Here is a 14,904-nt window from a genome sequence, read left to right on the forward strand (position 1 = left end):
CTCAGAGAACGGGTGATGTTTGCACAGGGAGAGAAGGAGAAATTGGGGGTGCCTTGTCTCTCTCGACTTGGTGTGTGCTGCAGAGGAAGAATGGAAAAAGGAGAGATGAGGCAAGAAACTGGGAGCCCTGTGAGGGTCATGAGCAGCAGCTGCATTGATCGAGACCCCAGTGCTCGAGGGAGGTCATTATCAACCAAGAGGTGGGGACCTACTGGAGGCCAAATGTCAGGAGGATCTGACCTGTAGAGTGAAGGCCAGAGCTATACCCCAAGGAAACTTCCTATGAGGAAGGTTTAGAAGGAAAAATTGGAGACAAACTGATTATTTATAGGACAAACAATGGTACTAACAGCTAATGCTCTTGCTATTTGCTGAGGTTTGTTCTTAGGGTTTAACATTTAATCCTAATAAAGACCTATGAGGTAGGGGCTCTTATTACCCATATTGTTGGATGAAGAGATAGGCACAGAGATGTTAAGAGACTGGCCCAAGATCTCACAACTAGAAAAAAGAAGTGAGGCAGGAAGGCTCGGGGAGTCAGCAGGGGTTCTGGCAGGAGGTGTTGGGAAGGTGATGAACAAATCAACAGAGGAGTAGTGGAGGGCCAGAGGTGCAGGCCCCAGAGAGCTTCATCTGACTGTGGCTGCCATATTTGGAGTGCATCTTCCAGGTAGTAGAAATGGGGGAGGCCCTAAACCTCATGATCAGCCAGCTGGTGAGGCAGGCCGAGGAGGAGCCGTAGGTGACAGTTCTAGGCCATCCATTCCAGCCTCATTGGCTGTAATGAACAGAGCCCTCTGCTGTCAGGGGTAGAGGCTCACAATGAACCCAGCCCCCTCCGGCTCCTTCTGCCAGACACTGGGATCCCAGGGCTCCCAGGCCTTGAGCTGGCATTGAGCTTTCCCTGTGCAAAGAGCTCAGTGCAGGTTTGGATGTTGATGTGAAAAGTGTAGCGGAAATGAGGAATGAGCAGCTGGAAAGAGCCAGAGCCGGAGAGCAGGTGAGGAAGCCCCTGGTCTCCCACAGCTCCAGGCCCTGAGATGGGGGCTCCTCCCTACCTTGAAAACGGAGCAGCACACAGGCAGCTACCACAGCATGCCCAGAGCAAGGGTCTCTGCCACAAAGTAGATTAGAAGCAGATCTGTGAGCATCTTGTGTATGAGGAACTCTGAGTGTTGCACCGAGATTTTGGTCAGGAGGCCGACCTTAGCTGGGTAACTGGGCAAGAGGATGGGACTGTCTGGGCCAGGTGTCTGAATGAGCTGAAGTGACTGTACAAGGGGAGGGCAGGTGTCAGGCAGAATCTGGGAAAGCATAGCCCAGGACTATGGCCGCGGGGCCAAATCACATAGTCCACTCTCTGTCTAGCTGTGTGCCCTCAGGAAAGTTAATCAATCTTTCTGTGACTCAGGTTCCTCACTGGCAAAACAGACTTAATGATAATCTCTCCGAGATGTGAAGTGAATCAAGGTTACCCACTTCCGACCAGAACAAAGTCATGCAGATCTCTAGTCATCTGCAGCCGAGACTGGAAGGATAGGAAGGGATGACACAGAGATACCTTCCAGAAGGGTCATGGTTTGGACTGTGGGTGACATCATCAAACTGTCAAGGGTGTGTTTTTCAGTAGAGTTGATTTTGACACCCATGTTAAGGTGCAATTTTTTCTCTGACACTATCAGAGCCTTTGCATCAAGATGGAAATCAAAGAGAACAAAATAGAAAAAGCAGGGGAAAAAAACAAACTAGGGGGGCTGGTAAGATTAGAGATTCGATGTCTTCCCACTGGGAATGGCAGCAGTGGGAGGAGACCACCTTGCAGTTGTCCTAAGGGTGTGATGTGCTCCCTACCCAGCCTACCAATCCAACAGTTCCAGGGACCCTGGCCTGTTGGCCTGGATAGCAGGGGGCAGCAAGGGCTACTGCTGGGGCACTGGGTACAGCAAGATCAGGGCTTGGTCATAAATGGGGCCTCCCATTAATGATGCTGGGTGGAGGCCCAAGAGGATGGATGACCTGCTCCACCAGGTACACAGAGCTCCTCTAGGGGAGGAAGGAGGAGGAGGAGGATGGTTGAGGGAGGGAACAGCCCTGTGCAATTCTGGGAAGATATGGGAATTGTTGAGGGAGGGAGAATTATTTAGAAGCTGAAAGTATTTCACTTAAAAGCATCTCATTCTCTGGAGCCAGTAGTCTGGCCTCTGGGTTTCATCCCAGAGCCACCTTCTGGTTCCAGAGAAAGAGACTTCTTGCCCAAGTAGGGGAGGTGCCTCTGCTACAACCAGACCCAGCCACAATGACAGGCAATGAGGGAAGGGAGCCCAGCTGGAGGTCAGCGCTGCAGGATTCAAAGGTTCTTTGCTGGGCTTAGGGCCCATCTCATTCCAGTAGCTCAGACTGGGGTGTGCTCTGGTGACCGGTTGCAGGGTATTCTCAGTAACCATGACAACCAACTCATCACCAAGATTTCTGAGCCTTGGGGCCACTGCCAATGTGTGGAGTTGGACAAAGTGCCAGGAGAGGGCATTCTCACCCAGTCCTCACCATCTGAGGATTATGTGTCTTCCTCAGGTGCTGAGCAAGAACCACTCATGGTCCAGAGAAAAATGGTTAGCAGGCTGCAAATATGGAGGCTTGACAGGAGTGAGAAGGGATGAAGAGAAGCCAGGGCTTGGTGAAAGAGAAAGGACCAGGACCCGGGGTGTGTGGGTTCCTGTTTTAGCCAGTTTTTTTTTCCTTGCTGTGATCAAAAGATCCGACAAGAACAACGTGGAGAAGAAAAAGCTTATTTGGGGATCACAGCTTCAAAGGTCGCAGTCCATTCCATTGCTTTGAGCCCAGGGTGAGGCAGAATATCATGGTGGAGGAAAGTAGCTTAGGACATAGCAGCCAGGAAGCTGACAGCGCCACTCATCAGGGACAAAATGTAATTCCCAAAGGCATGCCTCCAGCGACCTGCTGCTTCCAGCCACATCCCACCTGCCTCCAGTTACCACTCAGTTAATCCATCTGTGGATTAAACCACAGACTACGTGATACCTCTTGTAACTTGATCATTTCTCTTCTGAATATTCTTGCATTGTCTCATGCATGAGTTTTTTTGAGACACCTCAAACCATAACAGCTCCTCAAGGCACCAGGAGATCAGAGAAAGGAGACTGGGTCCCTGGTCCCCTCACCTCTAGTTCAGCCTGCAGTGCTGCTAGGCTACCACTCCATCAGTGACATGAAAGTTCTTTTGGGATGCAGTGATAGTGATGGGTTAAGACAGGGTTGAGGCTATTCAGGACTGTCGGTGCTCAAACACATACTCGACAGGAGTGGACAGAGGGATGAGCACCCTGGTCCCCTGCCTCCAGCCCTGCCATTCTGGGACCCATCTCCAGCTTCCCAGTGTGATCACTTCCTGATGCTAATGAGTTCTCTTCCTCCCTCCTCAATTGGTTGAATGACCACCAGTGAATGGTTTCTCAGAAAACATAGAATTCGAGGTTTGGGTTCTACTTGAGAAGTCACCTCATCTCCCTTGGCCCCATCCATTTTGGGGAAGCCTAAATGTGGTATGCATTGAGACTATCTCCAGGATGAGAGCAGAGTTTGAGAGCCCATCCCATTCTTCCCAGTTTCTACTCCACAGGGGGTCCTTCCAATTCACTGTTAAAAATCACCAGACCTGGGGCCCATTCTCCTGAAACTTTGCCAAGAGACACTCTGGGGAATATGTTAAACCAGAGTGATCATTCAAAAAGAGTTTTTGTCACTTTGGGGCAAGGCACTGGTGCTAGGGATGTTAAACTGACAGTTCAACATGCCTACTGTGAACACATAATGCACCCAGTAGGGAGAAGGATATTGGAAATGGACACACCTGAATCCTCTTCCATAGTTTCAAATCTGCATCCCAAGACTCCCAACTAAATGAGTGCAATTTTGAAAGAGCTTTTATTTCCCTAAATTGCTCAGGATATTCCCGAGATAGTGTTTTTTTTTTTTTTTTAATTCCCTAGTTGTTCAGTGTTGGGGACAGCTTGAAGAAATACATATGAAGTTGGAGAGGAAATGTTTTAGGAAGTTTTCATCACTTTGACCAAAATACCTGACAAGAACAACATAGAGGAGAAAAAGTTTGTTTTGGCTCCCAGTTTCAGAGGTTCAGTCCATGGTTGGTGACGCCCTGGCTCTGGGCCAGGGGTGAGTCAGAACATCATGGCGGAATGGGTAGAAGAGGAAAGAAGCTCAGGATGTGGGGGCCAGGAAGCAGAGAGAGAGAGTGTGCTTGCACTCACCAGGGACAAAATATAACCCCCAAAGGCACACCCCAGTGACCTACTTCTTTTAGTCACACCTACCTGCCTACAGTTACCACCCAGTTAATCCATATCAGTGAACTAATCCTCTGATTAGGTTAAGGCTCTCATGACCCAATCATTTCACCTCTCATAACCTAACTGTGTCACCTCTGGATATTCTTCTATTGTCTTAAACATGAGCTTTTGGGGGACAACTCATATCTAATCCATAACAGGGTGTGATCAGCAAACAGGCTCCAAGGCCCTGACTTAGTTTCCCCAGCTTTAGAAGCTTGGTTGCTGCATGGGACAGAGGTTGCTGGTGTCCAGACAAGGTGAAAAGGAGAGTTTGCACCAGGAGGTGCATGTAACTCCTGGTTCTGAACCAGGAAGAACTTACTTTGTGGCCATCCTTTCTGAAGCCTTGAAGTGAGAATGGCTAGACAAACCATGTGGAAGGACATTTGAAGTGATGCATCCTCTAGGGTCCCTAAGTCCCTGCCACCTGTTTTCCCCACATTAGGGGACAGCAGCCTGCCCTGGATGACAGAAATGGGGTTCTGTGCAGGACAGGGAAGGGAATTGGTGGCTGTGAAAGACATGGTCTGTAATTTCCAGAAAGTTTCCATTCTGGGTCTCTAGTTCTCAGTCACAAAGGTGACTGCTGAGGACTCTTTGGTCCTGCCACATCCCTGAGCACATGGCAGACCTGACACTGGGATGAGGAAGAGCTAGATGCACTGAATCTTATTCTGGTTTCTCCAGGGCTGTCGACTGTTCTGCTGTCTCTAACTTCAGCACAAAGTTCCTGCAGAAAATCAGAAGACACCAGCTGGGGAGGAACCAGATACAGAGACGAAGGTGTCTTGCGGTGTCAGGGCAGGCTCATGGGAAGGTGAGGTAGAGTTTCCAGTCTACGTGTTCTAGTGCAGGTTGGGATCAAGCTCCTTGAGGTTCTCAGTGTCCAGGCAGTGGAGTATCCCTAGGAAAAACCTCGCTTCACCTGGGCAGGGGCAGAGGTGGAGATGGTAGTGATTGGCTAGTGGCTGGACTGTCCCCACTTTGAGGATTGGAAAGGGATACAAGAGCTGGTTCCTTGGGCCTGGTTTATAGGGAACATTCTAGGACAGGGATTCTTGAAGGAAATATGCCAGGGTTCCACATACGCTGTTCTTGGTCAGATCTGAGGCTCAACTGACTTCAGAGGGCAAGAGCATTAGGAGTCTCTGTTTCCCCAAATTAAGCAGGCATGTGCAAGAGTTGGGGACTCCAGGGATTATTAGTCCAGAATTCTCCTGCTTCCAGATATTTCTCCTGCCTCTCCTTGATCTCAGTCTGGTGCTGGACAGAGCGTGGCTGGTTGTCTTGCCTGCTGGATGATTTTGTCTGGGAGAGAGAGGGAGTGAGAAAGGCACTTGCCCCTAATCCCTCCAACACATCAACCTCTTCCCCTTCTTGGGCCTGGGGCAGAGGCATCTCTGAATTGGAACATGGGACCCAATCACCAACCTCCTTCCACCTCTTCCTCCAGGGAAACAAGCCATTCTCATCACCTGCTCACTCCCCCTTCCATCCAAGGCAGACCCTGCCTCCAAAACAGGAGTTTGCCCAATATCATTCATTGACCACCCCCAACTCAACAGTAGACAGCAGATGTCATGGTGTTGAGAACCACAGCCGAAGGGGCCCCAGCAAACTTCTAGCTGCCAGCAAACTTCCAGCTGCCAGCTGATGATTGGCTCACAGCAGCCCCAGAAAACTTCTAGCTGCCAACTGATTGGCTCCTCATTGGGCTGTTTCCCCACCCTTTAAAAGACCACGGAGCTGCTCATCGGGGGACTTTTTTTTGGCTCCGCCCACACAACCCAGCCAATCGGCCTCAAGAGCAGGAGGAGTGGGGGAGGTTGAGAGGCTTGTGGGAATCCGGTGGTGGCAGTTGGGCTCTGAGGGAATTCCTGAAGAGCTGTGTGGTGCGTGTGTGTTCTAAAAATAAAGTTCGTTTCTTTTGACAAGTGGCTCCTGAATTGTGCCCAGCCAGATTGCGGCATTTGGAGGCCCATACTGGGAATGACTGAGGGTAAGTGATAAGGTAAACTGCTTGCCCCTGAGGGCAGGGCGAGAGGATGGGTAGCCATTTTAAGATTCTTCTTTTGTTTTGTTTCACTTTTGTTTTAAGTTGCCTGTCCCTGGAGATGAGTGAGATGGAAGAAAAACTGCTTACATCTGAGGAACAGATAGGGAGAAAGGACGGATGGACATTTCAGGAGGCTATTATAATGATTTTTTGTTGTTCCAATTTTGTTTCACTCTGTTTCAGTTTTGTTAGGCGTTATCTTGTTGGGTTGTATTATAGTTATAGTAGAAATGTTCAAGTAAAAGAGAAGTTCTCTTGAGTTAGTCAGACAGAGAAAAAAATTCAAGTAAAAAAGAAGGTCTCTCAAACTAGTCAGACAGAGGAAAAAATTCAAGTAAAAGAGAAGGTCTCTCAAGCTAGTCAGACAGAGGAAGAAAGTTTAGAGCAGAAAAAGCCATCAGGGGAAAAGTTACAACAGGAGACTGCTACTAACACCTTTTTATCACCAGAGGGCATAAGTGTCCAACCAACAGCGCCACCTCTACAGGAGACTGCTACTAACACCTTTCTATCACCAGAGGGCGTAAGTGTCCAACCAACAATGCCACCTCCATATGCTGGGAGGCTCCCAACCCCCACAGTTGATAGATGGGATCCTGAGACAGGATCTCAAATATTAATATGCCCTGTATTTGAGCAGGCAGGAGGGCAGCGAATTCACCTTGCTTTAAATTTCAAAACAGTGAAGCAGCTAAAAGAGGCTGTAATGGTCCTCAAGTACCCTTCACTGTAAGCATGGTCGAATCCATTACCAACTTGAACATGACACCAGCAGATTGGGCTAATATGTGTAAAGCTGTGCTAAATGGAGGACAATACCTGTTATGGAAGGTTGCCAATGAGGAATTTTGCAAGGAGATGGCTAGGCAAAATGCAGCAGCTGGTTATCCTCAGAGAAATCTAGATATGTTGTTAGGAAAGGGACCTTATGAGGATCAGCAGCAACAAATTGCATATGATTCTGGCATATACTTACAAATTGCTGTTGATGCGGTTAGAGCATGGAAGACTTTACAAGGACATGGAGGTTTACAAGGTCAGTTATCTAAGGTAATACAAGGAGCTAATGAATCTTATGCTGAATTTGTAGATAGACTTATTCAAACAGCTACCAGAGTTTTTTGGAATACAGAACAAGCAATGCCATTAATAAAACAACTGGCTTATGAGCAAGTGAATTGTTGGTGCAGAGAAGTCATTAGACCATGGAAACAGGAAGATTTAAATACATATATTAAATTATGTAGAGACATTAATGAACAAGGGCAAGTCGTGGCAGCTGCAGTACAACAGGTTTTAGATGCCAGGCCAAAAACATGCTACAATTGTGAACAAACAGGACATTTTAAAAGGAATTGCCCCATAGGAGGAGGGTTTAACAAAACTAGGTATCAAAACTGAGTATTTGCCCACGATGCCGTAGAGGGAGACATTGGGCTAATGAATGCCGTTCTCAAACCACCATAGAGGGTACTCCATTATCAAAAAACAAACAAGGACCAGGTGTTTATCCATGATATCATGGAGAAAGGCATCGGGCTCCATTGACAAAAAATGGACAGGGGGGCCCAATGCTCCGGGGCCCAAGACCACAAATATATGGAGCACTGGAGGAATCCAGCAACCCCATCAGGGTAGTGCCCAGGACACATTGTCCATTAAATCCCTCACTAGACAAACCAGAGGAAGAGCAGGATTGGACATCTGTGCCTCCACCAGAACAGTACTAACTCCAGGGATGGGAGTTCAAATCATTCCCACAGGGGTAAAAGGACCTCTTCCCAAAGGAACAGTAGGCTTATTATTGGGACGCAGCTCTTCTACTCTAAAAGGACTTATGATAAGTCCTGGGGTAATTGATCCCGATTATGAAGGTGAAATAAAAATTATAGCCAGTTCTATATCAATAATTTCACCAGGAGATAGAATAGCACAGTTACTAATAATACCCAGCCTACATGATAAATTTTCTAGTCATACTGTAGAAAGAGGTTCCAGGGGATTAGGCTCCACAGGTGTAGATTGGGCTATGCTTTCTTTAAATTTATATTCTCGCCCCATGCTAAAACTTAATATTCAAGGACATGAATTTAATGGGCTACTGGATACAGGTGCAGACCTTAGCATCATCTCTCATCAAGAATGGCCAAAACATTGGCCATTACAACAAGCCACTCAAATGCTTCGAGGCCTAGGAGTGGTGACTAATCCCCATAGAAGTGCAATGGTATTAGATTGGAAGGATCCTGAAGGATGTGAAGGAACTATACAGCCATATGTATTGGATCATCTTCCCATAAATTTATGGGGATGAGATGTCCTAGATCAATTAGGACTAACATTAACAAATAACATCAATCCAAATGTGCCCACTATTATGGCTAGACAAGGTTTTAGGAAAGGAAAAAGATTAGAAGAACAAGAACAAGGTACAGCAGCACCAATACAAATAGATCAAGGAACGAACATACATGGGTTGGATTTTCAGAAGGGGTCACTGAGAAAATAAAAATTACATGGAAATCAGAAAGACCAGTATGGGTTCCTCAATGGCCCCTAACTAAAGAAAAGATACAAGCAGCCCATGACCCGGTCAAACAACAATTAGCAGAAGGACATATACAACCTTCTGTATCTCCCCATAATACTCCCATTTTTGTCATCAAAAAGAAATCTGATAAATGGAGATTATTGCAAGATTTAAGAGCCATTAATAATGAGATGGTTATTATGGGACCTGCTCAATCAGGGATTCCTCAATTGTCTGCTTTGCCAAAAACCTGGTATGTTTTAGTTATAGATATTAAAGATTGTTTTTTTTTTCAACTCCAGTTCATCCTGAGGATAGTCCACGTTTTGCATTTACTATCCCTGCACTGAATCATGAAGGTCTTGATCAGAGATATGAATGGAAAGTACTCCCTCAAGGGATGGCTAACAGCCCAACTATGTGTCAAATTTATGTTAACAAAGTAATCCAGCCACTTAGAAATCAAAATCCTGAACTACAAATATTTCACTATATGGATGATGTATTATTAGCACACAAAGATAAAAACACATTGCTAGAATGTTATGCCACACTTACAAACTTATTAAAAAATTATAATCTAGAGATAGCAATAGATAAAGTACAATTAAAATTTCCAATTAATTATTTAGGAGTTTTATTATCCTCAACCATGGTCTGTCCACCAAAAATTCAAATACGAGTAGATCAACTCAAATCACTTAACGACTTTCAAAAGTTATTAGGAGACATAAATTGGATAAGGCCTTATCTAGGTATACCAACAGGAGAGTTGGGACCTTTATTTGATATCCTAAAAGGCCCATCAGATCCAAATTCACCCTGAATGTTAATGCCTGAAGCAAGAAAGGCATTAAAAATCATTGAAACATATATGGAAAATATGCATTTGGATAGAATTGATATGTTTGCCTTTATTATTTATTGTTCTACCAACAAAAAATATTCCTACAGGAGTATTTTGGCAAGAAGGTCCATTATTATGGATACATTTATCTTGTTCTCCTAACACTATTCTTCCTAGGTATCCTGAGGCTGTAGGACAATTAATACTCAAAGGAATAAAAGCAGAAAAGGGAGTGTTTGGAATTTCTCCCAATAAAATTATTACTCCATATACCATGGATCAAATTGATGAGTTAGCTAATGAGTTAAATACTTGGGCAATAATCATATGAAAATCTAATGTTTCATTTGATAACCACTTACCATCTAATCCTTTATTGTCTTTTTGGTCATTGCATCCTGTAATTTTTCCAAAAATGACAAGAAAAACACCTATCATGAATGCTCCAAATATATTCACTGATGGGTCAAATAATGGTACAGCAGCAATAGTTACACCTGATCAAACTTTTACATTTTTAGTACCCAAACAATCAGCTCAAAAGGTAGAGCTTAATGCAGTATTAAAAGCTTTTGTGATGTTTAAAGATTCTGTATTTAGTCAGTATATAGTTAATGCTATAGTATCCCTTGAAGATGCTGGTAGGATTTCCCCTTCCTCTACTGTTTTCTCTTTGCTTTCCACTATACAAAGTCTAATCTGGGACAGAAAAGATCCATTCTTTATAGGACGTATCAGGGCATATACAGGATTGCCTGGAGCCCTTAGTTTGGGCAATGATTTAGCAGATAAAACTACACATGACATACATATTTTCTCTACACTAGAAGAAGCTACAAATTTTCATAAAAAGTTCCATGTCAATGCTAATACTTTTTTTTTTTAATTATTTATTTATTTTTTAGTTCTCGGCGGACACAACATCTTTGTTGGTATGTGGTGCTGAGGATCGAACCCGGGCCGCACGCATGCCAGGCGAGCGCGCTACCACTTGAGCCACATCCCCAGCCCTCAATGCTAATACTTTACAAAAGCATTTTAAAATAACTAAGGAACAAGCTAGACAAATAATAAAACAATGTCAAAATTGTGTGAACTTTTTACCACAAGTTAATCTTGGAGTCAATCCTAGAGGACTGATACCTAACCATATTTGGCAGATGGACGTCACACACTTGCCAGAATTTGGAAAATTAAAATATTTGCATGTTACAGTTGATACTTCTCCTGGATTTTTGATGGGCTCCCTTCATGCCAGAGAAAAAACTAAAGATATTATAGCTCATTGGTTACAAAATTTTGCCACTGTGGGCGTTCCAAAACAGTTAAAAACAGATAATGCCCCTGGTTATATTTCTACCTCTTTTAAACAATTTTGCTCATCATTTGGCATTACTCATATAACAGGAATCCCATACAATCCACAGGGACAAGGCATAGTTGAAAGAGCTCATCAAACCATTAAAATGTACTTATTAAAGCAAAAAGAGGGAATTGGGAAGGGGTATATATTCCCCAAAGATAAACTTAAAATAACCCTTTTTACTCTAAACTTTTAAAATTTGGATTCATCAGGACTTAGTGCTGCGGAAAAGCATGTGTGTCCAAAAAATGTACATAAGCCCAAGGTACTTTGGAAGGATATTCTAACAGGACAATGGAAAGGTCCTGACCCAGTAATTGTCTGGAGTCAGGGGTCTGTTTGTGTGTTTCCACAGGGAGAACAGCAGCCGATTTGGATTCCAGAGAGAATCCAAATTGGCTGCGATTTCTACAGACCAAAAAGAAGATGATTTGGTTCAAATCCATAACAGCTGATATCCAAAACTCCAGTTTGGCTATCTAAAGTTTGGCTATCTAAAGCGATTTTTACAGACCAAAAAGAAGATGATTTGGCTCAAATCCATAACAGCTGATATCCAAAACTTCAGTTTGGCTATCCTTACATCTGCGACAGAACCAGGATGCTTTTTTCAATATCTGTTTTATTATTACCCTTTCCCACATCATGAAGTTCTATTTTGGTTTTTTGAGCTCATACAGACCTAGGTTAATGTTTTGCTGATCAGTTCTATTTTTTGACTATAGAGTTTTTAAACATTGCAATGGAGATTTCACCTGTAAAAAGTTATAAGGCCTTTACTATTATGTTATGTGTTGTATGTATTATATTATGTGTGCACACTTGTGTTTTATGTTGTATGTTTGTATGTACGTATGTCCATATATCATATATGATGAGCGCTCATGAAAAAATGGATCCAAATATTTTTTTATTCACATGATTTAAATGGTTTAATTTAAATTGGGTAAATAGCTGTTGATGATTGTTTTAATATGTGAACAAAAAAGGAGGTTAACAGATCTGTTTGTTTACTTTCACCTTTCCTTTTCATTATACTTAATAATTCTGTTCAAGATAATGTAAATTGTTCAGAAAATTGTTTTCTTTTAGTGCCTTCTGGAAAGTTACATAATTTTTTCTTTAGCCATTATTGTCAGAATTCCTATCTTCATCCCAGTGCCGGTGAAGACAAAGATAAAACCAATCTACAGCTTCTGCAATAGCTATCACTGAACTGCTTGCAGAACTTGCCTGGACTATGTATCACTTGTATGCATTGTGAACTCACTTGTATGCATTGTGAACTATCTGTTGGTGCAGCGACTTGTGGTAGTGTTGGGGTATTTTTGCTGATGGTGTCATCGGTGGTACAATTTTTCCAAAAGGAGCCGTCAATTGGCTTGGTGTATCTTTCTCCCTTCTGCTTGTGATGGTTGTTCAGCTAAATTTGGGGGCCAATCCACAGGTGTGGCTATATGCTAGACCGGTGGTCAATGATGGGTAAGATCCAATTGCAATGGTACCAACCTAAGACAGGAGGCTGACGCCTTGAGGTCAGCTCATCCGATGCCGGGTAAGGACCATATGTAGTATTGGACAACTTAAGGCAGGCATGGTCCCTAAGCCACATGCTTGTTGCTTAAACAGAGAGGGGGAGATGTTGAGAGCCACAGAGGAAGGGGTCCCAGCAAACTTCCAGCTGCCAGCTGATGATTGGCTCACAGGGGCCCCAGCAAACTTCTAGCTGTCAACTGATTGGCTCCTCTGCAGTGATGCTCATTGAGCTGTTTGCCCGCCCTTTCAGACCATGGAGCTGCTCATTGGGGGACTTTTTTTTGCTCCGCCCACATGACCCAGCCAATAGGCCTCAAGAGCAGGAGGGGTGAGGGAGGTTGAGAGGCTTGTGGGAAGCTGGTGGTGGCAGTTGGGCTCTGAAGGAATTCCTGAAGAGCTCCTGTGGTCTGGTGTGTATTCTAAAAATAAAGTTTGTTTCTTTTGACAAGTGGCTCCTGAATTGTGCCCAGCCAGACTGGGGCATCATGGGGCCCAAAGAACAGAGATGTTAGGAAGAGAAAAGAAGGATCTTAGCCACTCTCCATATTGGGCTGCATCCTCACTCTGCCTCTACCAACTTCACCTGAGCCATCCTTAGAAATGGTCTTCTCCCACAGCCCCATCCCCAAGTATGATTCCTTTCAGCCATCCCATCTCTTGCCCTGTCCCTCTTGTCACTGTTAGGCCAGACCCGCTCCTGTAGCTCTGGCCCAACATCTGCTGCTCATATGCTCCGCCCTTCATAGATCCAGTTCCCGCCCCCTCCAGCTCCAGATTGCAGGGGCTTCCAAGGGGGGCCTCCAGCCACTGCCTCCCTGAGGAATGCGCAGAACCCTGAGTCAAGGACTCAGAACAGTGTGGGGGGAGCTTTGCGCGCCTGCAGCAGCAGCAGCATCCAGCCTATGTCTTAGGGAAGCGTCACCTTGAAGTTATCCTCCAGGGGCCAGTGAGCAGAAGGAGAAGGCCAGCGTGGGTGGAGGGCTGTTCAAACGAGCAAGCGAGCGAATATCCCTGGTGGCGCGGGTACTCAACGAGCCCGGGTTGAAGTTCTCCAAGTTGTCCAACCGCATGGCTCGGCTTTCTCCTGCAGATTCAATCTGGAGCATTGACACGTTGTCCCAGTCCCTGAACCCAGAAAGGAGCCAGTGGTCACACACAGCTGCTACCCGCTGGCAGCAGGCAGTCAAGGGGATCAGGGGTACAATAGGAGTTGAGGCAGGGATCAAGAGTATGTGGGGAGGCAGAGCAGGTGTCTAGGAAACCTGTGCGCTTTGCTCAGGCTCCGGTGACCTGCACTCTCCAAATGTGCCCACATCCAGAGGCATCGCTTGAGCGCACAGCGAAGCTTGGGTGGGACCCAGAAAGCTCCCTTCCTGGCTCAGCTCGAGGAGCTGAAATCAGAGTCTCAACCTCAGCTGCTTTCATGCTTGCTCCCACCTCTATGAACCTTAGAGATCTGGGTCTCTTTTTAGTTCAGAGGAGACTCCCTATCCCCTCTTCCAGATAGCTCCAGTTGGCTCCCCACTAAGAGAACTGCTGCTTCCTCCTCGGTTGTCTCCACCTTGTCCATGCCCACCCATGGAGGAGTGTCTCTGTAAATCACTGGAGTTGCGGACACTGAGGTAGTCGGTCTGACCTCCCACCCCTAGTCCTTGCTCTTAACTGGGTCCCAGGCCTGAGCACTTTCCAAGTCAGTGAGGGAGGGAAGGGGTGGGTATGGGCATGACCAATTTCCCACCCTTCCCTGGGAGTGACCAGAGACATTTGGGACATCCAAGATGGTAAGGAAAGGGAGGAGGCTGGAAGAGGGCCCAGCAATGACCAAAGAAGGGACTAGGTTTCTAGTTCCTCATCTGGGGTGACACATGAACACTCCCTCCAATCTGTCAAAGTATGTTTTTTAAAGATTAAAAGCACAATTTATACAAATTAAACACAAGTCAAAGATTTTATTCAACTCGCTTGTTCTAAGAATAATTGAGGGCTGGCCATGTGTAGGTGATGTAATAAAGGAATGTTAAGATATAACTGCTGGCTTAAATACAAAATTCTTGGTGTCCTACAAGGCAATAAACTGTAATCTTTGGGGTTATCTTTGTAAGCAAAAATAACTAACATGGTTTCAGCACCATAATGAAAATACAAATAACCAGGAGTTAGCAGACCTCAAACGGATCAGCAAGCTTTTCTTTATTCCTCAGCAGT

Source organism: Urocitellus parryii, chromosome 7, assembly GCF_045843805.1.
Source record: "Urocitellus parryii isolate mUroPar1 chromosome 7, mUroPar1.hap1, whole genome shotgun sequence".
Classification (NCBI taxonomy): domain Eukaryota; kingdom Metazoa; phylum Chordata; class Mammalia; order Rodentia; family Sciuridae; genus Urocitellus; species Urocitellus parryii.